The 18,882-nt window shown below is 40.1% G+C and overlaps 2 long non-coding RNA genes across 2 annotated transcripts; one reads left to right on the forward strand and one right to left on the reverse strand.

Annotated features, from left to right (window-relative positions):
- The first annotated feature begins 2,947 nt into the window (after positions 1-2,947).
- Positions 2,948-13,951, forward strand: LOC120094230 (uncharacterized). Its single transcript, XR_005488379.2, has 4 exons — positions 2,948-3,088; positions 5,864-6,051; positions 11,170-11,207; positions 13,247-13,951. It is a non-coding gene; the product is annotated as an uncharacterized LOC120094230 (long non-coding RNA).
- On the reverse strand, positions 8,828-11,263 carry LOC134480087 (uncharacterized). The gene is made up of 2 exons (XR_010054241.1): positions 10,426-11,263; positions 8,828-9,337 (listed from the first exon to the last, which is right to left on the reverse strand). It is a non-coding gene; the product is annotated as an uncharacterized LOC134480087 (long non-coding RNA).
- Positions 13,952-18,882: the final 4,931 nt, after the last annotated feature.

Below are 18,882 nucleotides of genomic sequence, written 5' to 3' on the forward strand. Positions count from 1 at the left end.
ACTTGCATATTCATACATAGACTCATATGCATATATGAAAAATATCTGTAATAGACTAAGATGGTGACTTTCAATATCAAAATGTGGTAGATAGTAATTCTGAGTGTAAAACAATTATCGCTTTTTTGTATCATCATCATTGTGTCACACATACTGCCTGGTGTTACTAAGTGAAATAAGAAAATCAAAATATATGAAAGACATTACTGGAACAAACTCAGCATTCATGTGGTAGGTAATAGAGTCGTATGTCCTGTTGTTAACTTGAACAATGGCTGTTCATGAGCAGTGGAATACCTCACACCCAGGTCTCTATCACTCGCAAATACCTTGTACCTTAGTGGCACATTCTGTTCAAACTTTCCCACAATTTGGCAATACTGGATAAATGTCCCAGGCTTAAGTGAGAAATCCCCCTGTGTTCTGGGCTTACAACTGACATTAGCTCTAAATTCTCATCAATTATTACTCAGAACCTAGAAGGGTGACAGGTTATAAATTTACTTACTCTGTTTTACTCATCTCTCCAGCAGGAGAGCAACATTTTCAATTGGGCAAATTATCTTTCAGCAGCCATTAGAACTGACAAGCAGGCAGGGGGGGGATGAGGAACCTTGGCAGCCTAATTATCCCAATGATCAAACTGCTTAAACTCTAGAATTTGATAAGAAGAATCTAAATGCAAGACACTCCCTTTGCTTATGTGGAGGAGTGTCATTATATCCCCGAGATGTATACCTAATGAGATAGTTTGATACTTGGAAAAGAAAGGAGCTTGATTACATCGGCCAGCATAGTTAAGAGTGCATTTATTGTGCTTTCATGTATCTAAAATGCACTTTCCGATCCTAAGAAAGCCAATCTGCTGGCTGATAAACTCTTTTACTAGAAAGATTCTATCACACATGTAAATCCCTTAGAGGATAACACGTGTTCTGTGTGATAACTATTATAATTATAAGCATTTGTCAAGATAACTTAAAACATTCTTATCACAGAAAGCTTGATTGTAAGAGTGGGCTGATCATCAGGGAACAGTCTATCTGGAGCACTTCAGAAATGGAAGAATAGCTTTTGTCTTGAATGCTAAAATTCCAAAAGGCTCCATTTGTGGTGTGAGTACCCCCATAGAAACACCGGGGGAGAGGAAGCACCAGCTTTGAGGGTCAGGCAGTGTCTTCAGTATCAGGTTCTCTCAGGACTAATAACACAGCTGTGGCACTGGAAAGGTAGTGACAAGTATGACACAGTTTGCAACTGCTGACACTGCAGATCTGGGGCATCAGAACAGCACTGTATGTCAGGATCCTAGTTCCATCAGAATGTGCCTATTAATGAGACACTATAAATTATCCTTTAAATAGCTCTGCTTTATTTTCACCTTAGTGACTCAGCTAAACAAGTGAGTTTGCAGGCCAAGTCTCAAGTTCAGTGGTTGTAGTCAGTCAGACGATTGGCTGTGACTCTCTGCATCTATATTGATCAGGTGCAGGTAGAACCTTCCAGGGAACAGCCTTACCAGGCTTCCATCAGCAAGTACTTCTTGGCATCAGCAAGAGTGTGGGGATTTTGTTCTGTAGATGGGATGGAACCCTATGTGGAGCAGTCTCTGGATGGCCTTTCCTTCAGTCACTGTTCCAATTTTTTTTTTTTTTGTCCCTGTCTTTCCTCTGGACAGAAACATTTCTGGGTTAACAATTTTGAGATTGGTGGGTGGTCCTATCACTCAACTGGGGGCCAGGCCTATGTACCGAAGGTGGTCTCTATAGATTCTATCTCCCCTTTGTTTAGTATTTCAGCTAAAGTCATTGCAGTTGGGTCCTGCGAGCCTCTTGTTTCCCTGGCATCTGGGACTTTCTAGTGACTGTCCCCCATTCCCATTCCCCACTGCGAGATATTTCTCTTTGATTTCCTGACTTTCTGTACCTCTCTCCTATCCCTTCAAATACTTGATTCTCCCCATCCTTTTTTCTCCCCCTTCTTTCTCACTCCCAGGCTCCTCCCGCCCTCCCCTCCCATGATTATTTTGTCCCCCCTTCTCTTGTAGGGTGGAAGCATCCACACTTTGGTCTTCTTACATTCCTGATGGTTTGTGGGGTTTATCAGGAGTATTCTGGGATTTGAGGCTAATATCCACTTATCAGTGAGTACATATCATATGTATTCTTTTGTGTCTGGGTTACTTCACTCAGGATGATATTTTCTAGTTCTGTCCATTTGTCTGTAAATTTCATGAAGTCATCGTTTTTCATAGCTGAATAGTACTCCATTGTGTAAATGTACCACGTTTTCTGTATCCATTCATCTGTTGAGGGATGTGTGGGTTGTTTCCAGCTTCTGACAATTAAATAAGGCTACTATAAACATAGTGGAGTATGTATCCTTGTATATGTTGGAGCATCTTTTGGGTATATGCCCAGAAATGGTATAGCTGGGACTTCAGGTAGAACTCACAGGTGAGGATCCAACCCCTGCCTCAATACCTTGCCTAACCAAGATCCCCAGGACTCAGGGGAAGCAGGAAACCCCTGCCCAGCCAGAAGATTCATTCTGGTTTGCACCTGCTCTGGATCCCCGCCCACTCAGCCCACGTAGAGATGCAGCTTGACGCCCAGGAGTCCTGACACATCCAGGATCACAGGTGAGATGCCAACCCCAATACCTGGCCTAATAGGAAACCCTTGGGACCCAGGGGACAGAGAAACCCCTGCCCAGCCAGGAGCAGAGGCTGTGCTCCTGGCTCCCAACCCACCCATGGCCAGAGATAGCTTGACACCCAGGAGTTCTGACACACCCAGGATCACAGGTAAAGCCCCAACCCCTGCCAGGCTCCAGTCAGAGACAGCAAGGCCACTTAACACCAGAGATAACCAGAAGATGAGAAGCAAGCACAAGAACAAACGCAACGAAACCCAATGAATGCTGCTTGGCAACATCAGAATGTGGTGGAATTCTCTCACCACAGCAAGCCCTGGATACCCCAACACACCCGAAAAGCAAGACTCAGATCTAAAATTCTATCTCATGTAGATGATAGAGGACTTTAAGGAGGACATAAATAACCCCCTTAAAGAAATACAGAACACAGGTAAACAAGTAGAAACCCTTAAAGAGAAACCATATAAATCTCTTAAAGAGATGCAGGAAAACATAATCAAACAGGTGAGGGAATTGAGCAAAATTGTCAAGGATCTAAAATTAGAAATAGAAACATTAAAGAAAACACAAAGGGGAAGAACGCTAGAGATGGAAAACCTAGGAAAGAGAGCAGGAGTCACAGATGCAAGTGTCACCAACAGAATACAAGAGCTAGAAGAGAGAATCTCAGGTGTAGAAGATACCGATTTAATCGTTCTTTTTTTTTTTTTTGTGTTCTTTTTTTTTTTTTATTTTTTATTTTTTTTTATTAACTTGAGTATTTCTTATATACATTTCGAGTGTTATTCCCTTTCCCGGTTTCCGGGCAAACATCCCCCTCCCCCCTCCCCTTCCTTATGGGTGTTCCCCTCCCAACCCTCCCACCATTGCCGCCCTCCCCCCATAGACTAGTTCACTGGGGGTTCAGTCTTAGCAGGACCCAGGGCTTCCCCTTCCATTGGTGCTCTTACTAGGATATTCATTGCTACCTATGGGGTCAGAGTCCAGGGTCAGTCCATGTATAGTCTTTAGGTAGTGGCTTAGTCCCTGGAAGCTCTGGTTGCTTGGCATTGTTGTACTTTTGGGGTCTCGAGCCCCTTCAAGCTCTTCCAGTTCTTTCTCTGATTCCTTCAATAGGGGACCTATTCTCAGTTCAGTGGTTTGCTGCTGGCATTCGCCTCTGTATTTGCTGTATTCTGGCTGTGTCTCTCAGGAGCGATCTACATCCGGCTCCTGTCGGTCTGCACTTCTTTGCTTCATCCATCTAGTCCAATTGGGTGGCTGTATATGTATGGGCCAAATGTGGGACAGGCTCTGAATGGGTGTTCCTTCAGTCTCTGTTTTAATCTTTGCCTCTCCCTTCCCTGCCAAGGGTATTCTTTTTCCTCATTTAAAGAAGGAGTGAAGCTTAAATGGCAATAATATTGTCCCTTAAAATGGCTGAAGATTTGTTCTCACACCTCTTTCTTTAAATGCTGACAATGGGAAACTTCCAGCTTATTACCATGTGGATAAAGAACCCTTCATTCTGACAGACTTTACCACTACTGCTAGTCAACCACAATCCTCCACTTTCCACACATTGGAATCCAGACATCATGGGCCATGCCCAAGACCCACTTACTGCCTAGTCATCACTCTTGCTTCAAAAGACAACTAGTACCCTGGACTTCAGAATCCAGTTTAGGTCATTCATTGACAGAAAGCCTGGGGGTGTTTACATCTAGATATTAGGAGTAAGTACCGTACACACATACTGCCCGTTCTCTGCTGTGGGTCAGATTTGTTCAGTGATTGCACTGACATTGCCAAGGCTGTCAATCAGCCTCTGCTGCTGAACACTGCAAGGACAGGTCATAAGTCAAGATAAAAGTCAACCATATTTTTTCAGCTATGGAGTTAGAGGTTCCAGTTTAAACTGAAGATAATTGTGGAAGCATGTTAAAATAACACTCGTATAGACTCAACAGTTATCATATTAAGATACGTATACTATATACATATGTTAAATGTATATATTCTTAAATCTAAGCTGTTGTGTATATATGTACACACACATATACATATGTATGTATGTATGTATGTATATTTTTATTCAGAAACAATTAATGAAAAAATTGCCATGAATTTGAAGGAGATTAGAAGGGGGTATATGAAATTATTTGGAGAGAGAAAATGGAAAGAATAATGTTGTAATCAAATCACCTTCTTCAAAAATAAATAACAGAAATGGTTATAAGCCCTTGGACGATAACCTTGACAAGGTATCAATAACAGAAGCCTAGACACAGAAACACTCATGAAGGCTGGATTGAGAGTGATTTTTAACTGACAATCCTGTCTCAATAGGATGAACATGGTAAAAATAATATGAAAACGTATTTTTATTTGTCTCTATCATTTTGTATTTACTAACTTACACCAAAGATTAATTGAGCTGTCTTTGTTATGAATAAACACATTCCTTTGGCCAGTATATCATACATGATTCATGGCACTGTGGGGTTATATTTGCCCTGAATAAGATAAAATTTAGTTAAAGCATTTTTTTAGTTCCACAGGAAAATAGAATTAAGTTTCACTTTAAAAATCATTAATATTAATAGATCTGGTGTAATCTTGCTTGAAGTAGTTTTGTTCATATTCTCATTTAAAACAAAACAGTTTCACAGTCTAAGCATGAGGATTATATGTGGGGTTTGTGGCAGACCACATTTTAAAACACTTGACATTTAATCTTTATCTGGGATTAGCAACACCTTGTATAAACGGATTTCAATTCTGACGCACTATTGGTTAAATCAGCTGGTTTTGTTGTTATTGGACAAGGAGGAAGAAGCCCTCTCCAAGACATTGGTCCTCTGCACAGAGACACAGCTGTCTGAGGTCACCCAAAGTCTACAGCACTGAGCTGAAGCCATTATCCACCTCCTCCCCTCCGCTTTCCTCCTTACTGTTCTGTCAACACTATCTTCCTGAATCTGTGACATCTTTAGATCATCCCACTTGTTAGCTTTTGTACCTATGTACAAAACCAATCCCGGTTTCCATACTAGTTATTTGTTATGGGTTGAAATGTTTGCTCTTGACATAGGATGAAGGCCTGACTCCTACTGTCTCAGAATGACTTTATTTGGAAATGGTGTCATTGGAGATGTAATTAATTAAGATGACGTCATTAGAGTGGATCTTAATCTAATGTACCCTATGTCCTTATTCTAAAAAGGGAAATATTGACATGTGAAGTACAAGTACAGAATGGCCATACTGCGTGCTCTAAAGACAGAAGGAGGAGATGGCATCTACGACGCAGAGGAGAAGTGGGCATCCCTCGTAGTCTTCTGAATGAAGCATTCGTGCAGTCTTCCAGCTTCTGAAGCTGTGAGACAATTGAGACTGTTTCTGTGACTCAGTGTATGTATTGATTTATGGAGGTCTATACTGTCCATATATAATATGGTACTTCCTACCTACATATAACCTTTTAGAATTTCAAAAAATAATTACATTTAGTATCCAAATTATCTTTCATGCTACAGTCCTTATTTTTAAAGAACAAAATTACACAATCATATAGAAGTATCTCATATTCCTCAGTTCTTCCCAAGTTACAATCTGCAATTGAAGCATCTGTTTCTGAGCATGTTCTCAGTACAGCACAGGAACTACTACCCTGAAGAAAGGATCTCTCCATTATTAATTTATCATTTCTTCATTTGTACTAGTGTTTGAATTCATCACACAGGGGATTGGCAAGATGTCCCAAGTAAAGTGCTTGCCACTCAACAGTAAAACTTAAGTTGAGACACTCGGCACCAACATAAAAATCTGAGGAGAGCAGCACACAGCAAGAATTTTAACTCTGAGAAAGAAGAGGAAGGAGTATGTATCCCTGGGCTCAGTGGCATGTCAGTCTTGATGGTCTCTAGTTCAGTGAAAGCCTGTCGAAAAATATTAAGGTAGAACCCAATAGAAGAACATGCCAATGTCAACCCCTGGCTTTCACACACATACACACACATATGTACAGACATACAGGCATACGTACACACATATACACAAATGTACATATCATACAACAAAAGTAAAAGAAGGATAAAATTATCATTCAGGATTATCCCAAAACTTTTCAAAACAAGTCAAGAAAGCAATTATGAGTCATCATGGAATTCCATGGGATTTCTGCAAAGCTAGAACATGGTAATGACTGAAGTCATGTTCCCTATAATGCTGAGGAATCACTATTGACATGGTCCATACTGTTTTTTCTTTATTCACTCCATTCATGTACATAGGTCTCACCTCACGGGAAAGAATGTTCTGTAGTTTATCCTGATCATTGTAACACAAGATCACACAAAGGTTTTCATCATCTGGGAAGCTGAAGGTTCCCCTGGCACTTCATACTCTTTATCACTTATGAAGACTTTAAATGATGACTGTCACAGCAACATCTCGAAGCAGAGCTCCACATTTGCATCATGAAAATAGAGTATAGACATACTGAGGCATAGGTACCCTGGGTCCTCCGGGGTGGCAGATGTCTCTTCACTCGACAGTATTTTAATAGCCTGAATTGACAGTAAGAGACTTCTGCTATTTCTTTTCTCTAAGAGTCGAGTTCTCCGTCTATATTTTTGACAATGGAAACGTGAGGCAGAGAAGTAGCTCATTCACATCATTTCAGATCAGGACACAGAGGACAATCAAAAATATACGTTAGAGACTGTTAACCTTCCAAGGCTCTCTCCTCTTCACATGCCAGCCCCTCCTACTTCTCATAGCTCCCAAAAAATGTAATCACCATTGGGAAAATATTCAAGACATGTGCGTGTAGGCAACACTTTCCTTCTGCCTAACAAAGTCTTATGGTAATCTCGTAACATAAAGCACTTCCTGTCTGATTTCTAAAGTTCCCCCAGCATCTTAACAACCTGAACATGGTTTTGAAGTGAAGAATCCAGGGCTACAGAGACGTACAGGAAGGTTTGCTACTATTGTAAAGGATCAGAGTTTGGTTCCTAGCATCAATGTCAGTCTCATAATCACCAATCTCCAGTTCCAGGAGTTCCAGTGCCCATTTCTGGCCTCCATGGTCACCCACACTCATGGGCACCCCCAACATGTGCATTGATTTTACAAACACATACATGACTTAACAAAATGTACAGTCTCTTCTAGGACTTAAGGCAACTTGGTAACTGGAGGCATAGGAATCAAAATGAAGGTTGTATGTACCCAAAATACAATGGTGCAGAGTAAATATTTCAATTCCAAAGCAGAAAAGTAAAACTATAGCAAGGAAATACAACAAATGAAGAAACAAAACATAGTATAAGGATATTAAACCCTTTATAATTGTGTGAATCACCTGAATGCCAGTGGAGTAATATGGGCTTTGTCAGGCCTGGGATCAGTTTTGCCCCATGTTCTTGACCATCTGTTGTACATATCATTACTTTTAGTCTGACTCCACTAAGTGCCTGCAGTTTTCCTCAGAAGACAGTCTACCTTTTTGGCATCTTCCCGCTATCCCAAGCTTTCCATTGCAAATTAGGATTACCTCCTAGTTTTAAGTATAGACCACTCTTGGAATTTCTACAGGTAATGCAGTTTTGTTGAACATAATCTGGCCTCCACTGCTTTACTGTGGGGGTCTTCTCACAAGGCATGATGACACTTGGAATTTGCATTCTCCATGCTTTCGAAAGCAGCCCCGTGTGGATAACGGAATGTTCTGTTGTTAGTTCTTGAGGTAACTGCACCTTTTGAACTGTGAACACATTGGCTTCTAAACATCTGGGCAGCTAAAGTGAAAAATTATTCCCATGGGTGACACTGTACAAGCAGAACACACCCACCCCGCGGATCCCTTCTCTTCTCACTCTCAAAGAAATTCTTACAAATAGTTGGTTCCTTTATGTTCTGGATCCATACACAGATACGAACTTGCTCTTTCCTAGTGACCCAGTATGAAGTGCAGTTTCTCCTCGGTGCTGCTTCTCTTTTAAGCAATTATAGCTCTGTTGTTTGTTTTTGCTTCACCTACTATTTTAAATGCATTTATGCCCTCCAAATTATACAGTTTTCAAATCCTTCTGCTCTCTGCTGTTAGCTCCCATTTTCAGTGTGAAAAAAAAAAAAACAAAAAAAAAAAAACAAAACAAAACTGGCAACAAGAAACCACAAATAACAATGGTACAAACTGAACATCATGTTATCTTGGAATGTTCTCTTTCAAATAGACCAATTTAGTACTTTTGGTTCAGCCCTATTCAGATTTTTCAGGACAGTCAGATCTACCACAGTCAGGTCATTTGTGAGAGTGCAGCACGGATAAATAGCTTCTAGCCCAGTTCCCAGTGTAGCCCTTGCTCTCAGCTGAAACCGCATGAATACATTCTTTCTTTGCATTTTCTGAGATCTGCCGTAATGGCTCGTCACACGTTATTCTAGCTTCCTCTGCCCCATATCTCCAGATTCTTTCACATTCTTACAGCATATCAATTCCCCACTCCGGTGTGAAGTTTATGTACTTAGTACTTTTACATTTAGTGATGAAATACTGAACAGTCTATGGAGAGAAAGGTATTTGGACTTATGGATTAGTCTTCAATCCTTCATAGCAGGGAAATCAGGGAAATGTGGCTTTGTTCCTGGCAGGAAGAATATGCAGGGAAACATCATATATACTTCAGACCTGAAAACAGAAAACAAGGATTGGTGGGGGGGAAGGTGAGCAGAGTGTCTTCAAAGACCTTCCTATACTGAACTAATTCCATCAGTCAAACCTCGTTTCCTAAACATTTCACAGCCTCCCAATATATGGCTACATTCTATGGAACATGCGTGTAAAATATAAGCTTGTATTGGATAAAGTTCAAATGCCAAATAACTGCCAATTATAAAGATAGCAACATAACTTAAACAATACAAGGTATAAACACCAGATTATAGGAAAGTTATTGTTTCTGCATAACCTTTTCTTGTCCTTATCATTGATTCTGCAGATCTTTACAAACCCTGTCTGAAGGCGGGAACGGTAGGTCCCATTGCCATAGTCACATAGGCATCTAACTGGTATCTCTCTGTAGGATGGATTCGTCCTAGCATTCAGAGAATGCAGTACTTTTTCCATTGGAAGGGACCCAATAAACAAATGAGCAAAGGAGCTGAAAGACAAAAGTGATCTCTAGGCAACATAAATCATATCTTATCCTGGGACCTGTAGCAAAATGAAAAGGGCATTGCCTTGTGCCAGATAAAGCAATTTTGCCTGAACTTTAAAAACTTGGCCTAAAATGCACACAGAATTCTCTCAATATTCAAAGCAATCATATTTTCCTTTATATGACAAAGCATCAAAATATTATCGTAAATATAATTACTTAAGCACACTAAAGAACTTTAGCAATACCCAAGCAGCCATAAATTCAAACAAGTATCACTCTGAGGCAAGGTCTGAGAGATGTTCCAGGGAAAAGGTGGGACTGAACAAAGGTGAGGCAGTTTCTGTCTAATGAGACTGACACAGTCTGTAAACTGAAATTATGCCTATTTTTAAGGAATCTTCAGATTACTTCTCTTCAGTGTATCTGTAGAACATAATTGGCATAGCAATTTATCAGATGACACACAAATATTTGAACCATTGATGGTCTATGTTATACCAAAATTGTTTCAAAATACTTGTGGGCAGATGACCTGCCTGGAAAGCCTCTTATTGCGTCACTTAAAACACGGAAGGAATCTTTCATCCTACTGAGTAAAGAAACAACTGCCTCATACCTTCTCTGGTACATGAAAAGGAAACTTCTGGTTTCTTTGGAAAGTCAATTATGTCAAATGACTCTTTTCAGGGGCACACAGGTGAAAGGATGTCTTGCTAAAGCCGACACGTGAAAGAATGTTTTCCTGAAGCAGATACAGGTGAAAGGACGTTTTGCTGAAGCAGACACAGGAAAGAATATGTTTTCCTGAAGCAGACCCAAGTGAAAGAGTGTTTTGATATACCAAACACGTGAAAGGACCCTTGATGAAGACGTACATAGGACCCGCCAGACGGTGAAAGACAAGCACTGAGCGTTGGTTTAGTCTGCTCTGCCTCTTTGCTAAGGACACACGTTTTGGTTCGCTTTACATAGCATCGTTGAGATCACCTTGTGATAACACTGCCATAGAGAGAAACTCGCCCAAGAATTGCTCATGAGGTTCCTTCAGCGGCTTGCTGCTTCGGTGGCCTTGTGTCAGGCCAGTGGGCAAGCCTGGCAGTTCCTTCAGGATTGAACTATAGTTGTTGGTTCTGGTTCGTGCATGGTGTCTGCCAGCCAAGAGGACTTGGACTGTAACTGCCGTTTCGTGTGTTGTGTCTTCATGCCTAGAGAACTGGTCTGCAGCTGCTGAGTCATGTTTAATGTTTGCTACAGGACTGAACCACTGAAAAAGAAGATCAAGCCAGCCCTCAAAGAACTATTACTAGCAGGTCCACTTCCCTCACAGCCTAATAACTCTTCTCTTACACTCTTTCTGCAGGATCGTGAGCTAGAAGAGAGGTTGAACCCTTATTAAAGGTAGGTTGCAGCAATCTGTGACTACAGGTAGAAGTATTTCTCATCAATTTTCTACTGTTATGCTTTTATGCTTGGAGCTGGTCAGGAAAAGAAAGCATCACAAAGCCCTCTCTTAGCAACATCATGTTCTAGAGTCTTCCTTAAATACTTTAGGATATTAAGCATTGGTTAGTTTAATCTAGACCTTATAAGTTCAGTCAAAAGTGAGTTTTCTTTTCTTGACGGTCGACTGCTGATTGTGATTTTTGACATCAGTAATTTCATATGCCCTTAACGTAATGAACACCTTATTTTATTAGGACATCCTTTTCATTTGATTAGTCCTCATCAAAACTGGAGACACTTCTTCGGCACTTCTGCTCTATCAATCCAAAACTTTTAGAATGACACACAAAAAAATAGTTACCTGTATATGCTTATTTCATTTGCTTTCTAGAACTAAAATAAGAGTTCTTCAAACAAATGAGCAAAATGTATGTTTTTCCAGTATTCTGAAAACTATGTTTCTAAGGTCTCTTTTATTCTAAACCAGCAGCAAATGGCTATGCACAGCTCAACTCGGAAAGATTATTAGATATGCTCAGGAGAAAGGGCTTTCCTCTCTTTTGCTGACTCTTCTGATGGTGACATGCATGACACAGGTTTTGTATTTTAGGATGCTGCTTAACAATGAGTGCTGTTGACTGGTACAATCATTTTGGAAATCGGTCTGGAGGTTCCTCAGAAAATTGGACATTGAACTACCTGAGGACCCAGATATACCACTCTTGGGCATATACCCAAAAGATTCCCCAACATATAACAAAGACACATGCTCCACTATGTTCATAGCAGCCTTATTTATAATAGCCAGAAGCTGGAAGGAACCCAGATGCCCTTCAACAGAGGAATGGATACAGAAAATGTGGTACATCTACACAATGGAATATTACTCAGCTATCAAAAACAATGACTTTATGAAACTCATAGGCAAATGGTTGGAACTGGAAAATATCATCCTGAGTGAGGTAACCCAATCACAGAAAAACACACGTGGTATGCACTCATTGATAAGTGGATATTAGCCCAAATGCTCGAATTACCCTAGATGCACAGAACACACGAAACTCAAGAAGGATGACCAAAATGCGAATGCTTCACTCCTTCTTTAAAAGGGGAACAAGAATACCCTCGGGAGGGAATAGGGAGGCAAAGTTTAGAACAGAGGCAGAAGGAACACCCATTCAGAGCCTGCCCCACATGTGGCCCATACATATATAGCCACCAAACTAGACTGGATGAAGCAAAGAAGTGCAGGCTGACAGGAACTGGATGTAGATCTCTCCTGAGAGACACAGCCAGAACACAGCAAATACAGAGGCGAATGCCAGCAGCAAACCAGTGAACTGAGAATGGGATCCCTGTTGAAGGAATCAGAGAAAGAACTGAAAGAGCTTGAAGGGACTTGAGACCCCATATGAACAACAATGCTAGCCAACCAGAGCTTCCAGGGACTAAGCCACTACCCAAAGACTATACATGGACTGACCCTGGACTTCAACCGCATAGGTAGCAATGGATAGCCTAGTAAGGGCACCAGTGGAAGGGGAAGCCCTTGGTCCTGCCAAGACTGAACCCCCAGTGAACATGATTGTTGAGGGAAGGGTGGTAATGGGGGGAGGATGGGGAGGGGAACACTCATATAGAAGGGGATGGGGAGGGGTTAGGGGGATGTTGGCCCGGAAACCTGGAAAGGGAATAACAATCAAAATGTAAATAAGAAATAACCAAGTTAATAAAAATGGAAAAAAAAATAAAAAGTGATAGGATAGCTGGTAAAAATAATAATAATAGTAATAATAATAATAATAATAATAATAATAATGAGTGCTGTTGCTCCTGCTGCTGGTTTGCGACTTCTAATTCTTCTTAGATACCTTCATATACTCTTTGTCTCTGTGATCTTTTATTCAACTTTCATTAAAAAATATAGGACTTGTTTTCTCTCTTTTATTTGATTTGCTATTTATTTATCATGTCCATTTTTCCAATTTCCATAGATTCTCTCCCGGAGGCCTTGGGAGGAGCAACCATGAGAGGAGCTATTGTGTAACACTATTACCTGTGAGATCTGAACAAATGTCTGTTTACTCCAGAGCCAATACCACACCAAAGTATGAATATCACCAAAGTCCAACTTGGTGAACCAATTTGTTGCTTTCAGGAAATTAATGAGGGTTTGCTTATAGGAGCAGAAATAAATGAAATATACAGCTAGCTGTATAAACAAAAGTCAAGTCCAGCATGGATGATGGCGTTGGAAAACTGGAACCCTTGAACTCACTATCCTATATTCAGGTAGGTCAACATGAGGAGAGTCTCTTTCCGGCAGCTCCAGTGGTCTGAGCCTTTTCCAGAAAGCTTGGCAGCTATGCTTACCTGAGACTGTCTCTCAAAAATTTTTATTGCTTATATAAACTGGAGGAGGAAAGAACCTAGAGAATCTGGTCAATTTCTGGGACTTCCTGAAGCTGTTGAGTTGCTTCCTTTCCACATTTGAAGGAGATTCTCTGCAATATGGAATATTTGACCTTTCTTTAGAATACCTGGTGTCCTAGGAACTTCCCTCCAAGATGGAATGTTGTATCTCAAGAAATTGCTGGACACCAGGAGCTTTTGGTGAAACTCTACGTTATGGGGGGTATTTATTTGAAATTAAAAAGTGATGATTATCAATGTGTACATTGAATGACGGATACAAACTATAATTCTCCAATGTTTGAATTATTCACTTTGTCTTAAAATCAGTTTTTGGATAATTAAATTCATCATGACTGTTGGACATGCTACTTTTTAACATTTCTGAAACAGTAATATATATTAGATTTAACTTTAGTAAAAGGTCTCTGATTTATTGTTTTTACCTTTTAAGTGTCAAATAAGGATCTCTGTCTAGCAAACAAGACAGACAGATAAACAGACATACAGAGAAAGAGAGAGAGAGTGAGAGAGAGAGAGAGAAAGAGAGAGAGAGATCCTTTTTATTGAAAGATTCTTACATCTCTGATTGACTAGGAGCCATGATTTTTATTTGTTTCTACAGATTATACAAAAGAGGCAAATTTGTGATTTCAAAAGAAACACAAATCATATAGTTTTGTCCCTGGACAAGTGTTATAAGTATAGAAAGACTAGGTATAATCAATCTCAAATCATTTTAGACAATGTGAACCTTTATGACATTCTATTCTCCAGGAAAGTGAAACATTAAACAAATAGAAAAGTATCTGACTCAGTCTAGGCAAGGTCCCAAGCCTTGAATTCTGGCTGCATCGTGCTTGTGCTTTAGCCTAGTTTGAAAGTTTGAAAGATCTCCCAGGCTGCAAGCTAACTTGTTTTAGTCATTCGTTTTTTTTTTTTTTCAAAATTTAATTAATTTATTTATGTTCTATTCATTGCCCCTTCCTGGTCCCCCCTCCCACAGTTCCTCATCCCATTCCTCTCGCCTTTGCCTCTGAGAGGGTGCTGCCCCCTAAACTCCCACCATCCCCCTTCCCTAGGAAGTTATACTGCCTGGTTTGTGGCTCAGTCTCTGGGAGTCCCCAGGGGTCCAGGTTAGTTGAGACTGCTGATCTTCCTATGGGATCATCCTCCCCTTTGGCTCATTAAATCCTTCCCCTAATTCCTCCACAAGGGTCCCTGACTTCAGTCCAATGGTTGGGTGTCAGTATCTGCTTCTGTCTCAGTCAGCTGCTGGCAGAGCCTCTCAGAGGACAGCCATACTAGGCTCCTGTCTGCAAGCACATCATAGCATTAGTAATAATGTCAGGCTTCGATGCCCTTGACCATGAGATGGATTCCAATTTGGGCCAGTCGCTGGACAGCCTTTCCTTCAGTATCTTCTCCATTTTTGTCCCTGTAGTTCTTTTAAACAAGAACAATTCTGGGTGATAAAATTTTGACTGTGAGTTTGTAACCCTGCTCCTCCACTTGGGGCCCCATCTATCTATTGGAGGTAGACTCTTCATGTTCCCTCTCCCCACTGTTAGGCATTTGGGCTAAGGTCACTCCAATTGAGCCCTGGGAGTCTGTCACATCCCAGGTCTCTGGGACTTTCTAGAGTGTCCCCCAGAAGATGCATATTTCATTCATTGTCCTCGCCCTTGTGGCTTCTCTCTTGACCACACCCACCTGCTCCATACCTGATCCTGTTCTCCTTTTCCCCTCCCCATCCATTCTCCTACCCAGGTCCCTCCTTCCTTCTGTCTTCCATGATTCTGTTCCCCCTTTTAAGTGGGATTGAAGCATCCTCACTTGGAATTCTTATGGTCTGTGAGTCCTGAGTATTCTGTAATTTTACAAATCACTGAGCATTCCATGATGTTGCAAACACCCAGAGTAGTGCCAATTCTTCACAGAACATGTGCATTAATTGAAAAATAAAGTTAAACTTAAAAGAAAAGTAACACAAAACAAATATTCCCAAATGAATGCTATTTCTATAGTTGGTAGAAATTTGATTATAACTATGAAGACTCTATTAAGAAAACTGAGTATTTTCACATCGTCTTCATTTTCAGAAAATAGATGAGTCAGAAGTGGAGAAATAAGGAGACTAAATAACTTTCAGTGAGTCCCACTGTCAAGTTTACCCAGAAGAAGTCAAGCCAAGTTAAGAAATGTTACCTAAAGGAATAGTTTTTCAGATCCACAAAACTCTATTATGACAAAATTGAAGTAGGCATGTAAAAAAATTAGTTATGTCAATCAAAATGGAGTTTGTAGTAGCATAAGACAAGTATGAAAAAACAAACATGGAAGAAAAATCTCAAAATTAAAATTAACTCAATTGCCCTATTTATTTATGTAAGAGAAGCTGTCAGGAATATCCCTGTAACAGTGCAAATAGTTTAAAATAAGTTTTAAGACATTAAACATTTAAGTCAAATGGCTAATTTTCTTTAATCTACCATGATCTTCTTAAGGAGATATTTTATGTTGCTTTCCCAAATTCCAACCATTTTGTTTGTTTGTTTGTTTGGTTGGTTGTTTGGTTGTTTGGTTTGGTTTGATTTTTGCTATTAATTTGCTTTTTACATAGTGGTTTAAAAGACTGATAAATTCATCCTTAAGTCCACACTTTCTGAAGATTTCCAAAGGCATTCTGGCTGCATGACAACCTCCTCGTGATGGACTCCGCCCTTCTACTGTGAACCAAAATACCTGTCTTAAGTTGTGTTTGACAAATACCTTACCACATCAACACAAATGAAACTGATGTATCTATCAAACCTCACAATAAGTTGCCTTTCTAAAAATGAGACTAATTATAATCAATCATTCTCATCTGAATTCGTGTGTTGTCTCACGGTTCTGTCATACATCAATTTTAACATTAAAATGGGCACCAAGAGAAAACACTAATGAACTTCAGCATGCCAGTGGATTGGTGAGCATGTTTTACATGGAGAGAGGTGATGAATGCCAAGCTCAACTCAAAAAGATTCCTTCTGATCAGGCAGAAGAGATGCATATTATTAACAAAACTCCTCTGAAAGTACATTGTCCCTGGAAGGCTGTGAAAGGAGGTGAAAGGAGTTGAAAGGAAAGCTTAAAGCTGTATGTGCTAGGTGTGGATGAGCTGGGTCCAGTTGTGCTACAACAAGCAATTGTGAATCTCTTGGCACAAGACAGTTTCTTCTTCTGGCCTTCCATTGTGACTTAACTGGCTCCCAGTCTACATACTCAGCTTCCTTACTCTCTGGCCCACTTGTTTCAGTGCAGCAACTGATTCAGTTAACAAGACTTGTGAACAGGATATAAATAAACCTCCCCTAGGAAAGAAAAGATAAGGAGGTGCTCGGAGAAGAAGGGAGAAATGACTTGTTAACATGCATAATACTATCGAAAGTGATCATTTGAACAACCGTATAATACAACAATGTCAAATTAAGTTGACTGAACCAAATGGTCAAAGCTCCAGAGAAACAGGAAGTCTGTTATTGTCTGAGTAGTGACTCTTTGAATATAAAACAGTATATGAAGCTGCAAGTTATACTTGATGAAAGGAAAGAGAAGACAAAATATAGACTCTGTCTCCTCTTCAGGCCCATCACTGCTCTATCTGCAGGATACAGTGCTCCTTATTACAGTAATGTATAATTTTTAAGATAGTTAAGATAGACCAAATGATAATTGTGTGCCTTCACTGACTTTCATTTTCAAACACAAAATTCAAACATGCTCTCATCTTTGCTAAAATAATTGACCTATGCTGCTATCTAGTGACCTTCACAATGGCCCTGTGCCCAAACTATGTGCCTTGCTTGGGGCTGAGAACACAAAGGGATTCTCATCGAGATCCCAAGACAAGGCACTGACATGTTGTCTTTTCTAAAATTGGAGGACAGCAAGTGTTCTAATCTGTACTCTCTAGTTCTGCCAAAACAGAAATTATAAGTGGATTATATGCAGAATCTACTCAGGCTTATTTTTGTTTTATTGGAAATGTAAAGGGTCATGTGTCTTAGTCAATTTTCTTAGGGAAACGAAGCAAACAATTAATTACAATTTCTACACAAAGTGACCCCCAGTAAAGAATTTGCAGGCCAATACAAACACATAGCCTATTTGGGGAAAGGATCACACAGACTTTGACATACCTAGTTAGGAAAATAAATAGCACTCAAAATCAGTGCCATATGATACCCTACACAAACTAAAAGTAGTGTGATAGAACATCATGTTCAGTTCCAGTTATGAGACTCTTTTTTCCACTAGTTTTAATATAGTCAGAGCTAATTTCATCAGTGGCACAAAAAAATGTTCCATATTTTCAAATCATCACAAAAGAGGCAACCTCGATATTATTGTGTTATAGATTGACTGTAAGATTCAGAAAATGAAACTAATCCATAAATTTTCTACAGGAAACACTTCAAAAGAGTAAAACACTTGCCCCAACGCCTTGTCTACTTTTTAAACTATAAATGCTCACATAGCTACTGAGTGTGCTGCAGAATTGCAACGGCCACCATACATGTTGTGTTGACTTTCTACTCAACAGTGTTCCACATAGCAGCACCTGATATTTCCTTCCTGTAATGTAAGAATTGTCATGGCTCTTCATCTGTAGCACTTGGTGTTTTTGTGTTTACAATGGTGGTGACTTTGATCCCAGCACTCAGGAGGCAGAGGCATGTGGATGTCTGTGAATTTGAGGCCAGGCTGGTCTACAGAGTGAGTTCTAGAACAGCCCAGGATACACTAAGAAACCCTGTCTGAAAAAACCAAAACCAAACTAAACAAAAACAAAACGAAGAGAACAAAAACAGTGGTCAAAAGCCTACTGCTGTCTAAGTAAACACAATTCTAAGATCCCCTTATAACCTCAGCCTTGGTGTCTCTCCCAGGAGTTCATTACATTGCGAGATCAAAAGTATTTGGCAAATGTGATTTCAGCTCCTAATCAGCCAGCTTTGAAATAAGAATCCAAACAAGTAACATCAGTAATGCAATAGCAAAGTTTTTCTCTACATGGAGGCAGAACAAAATTCAGGGGAAGATTAAAAGCACGACCAGAATCCCACATGAGAGAGATCCTCCATCTTGCTTGGGAAAAAATGAAGGAGATATGGATGGGTCAGGGAGCAGAAGTCAGCCCTTACTCACGGGCAGCCAGAAAATGTCAGCCTCA

This window comes from Rattus norvegicus, chromosome 8 (assembly GCF_036323735.1).
Source record: "Rattus norvegicus strain BN/NHsdMcwi chromosome 8, GRCr8, whole genome shotgun sequence".
NCBI lineage: Eukaryota > Metazoa > Chordata > Mammalia > Rodentia > Muridae > Rattus > Rattus norvegicus.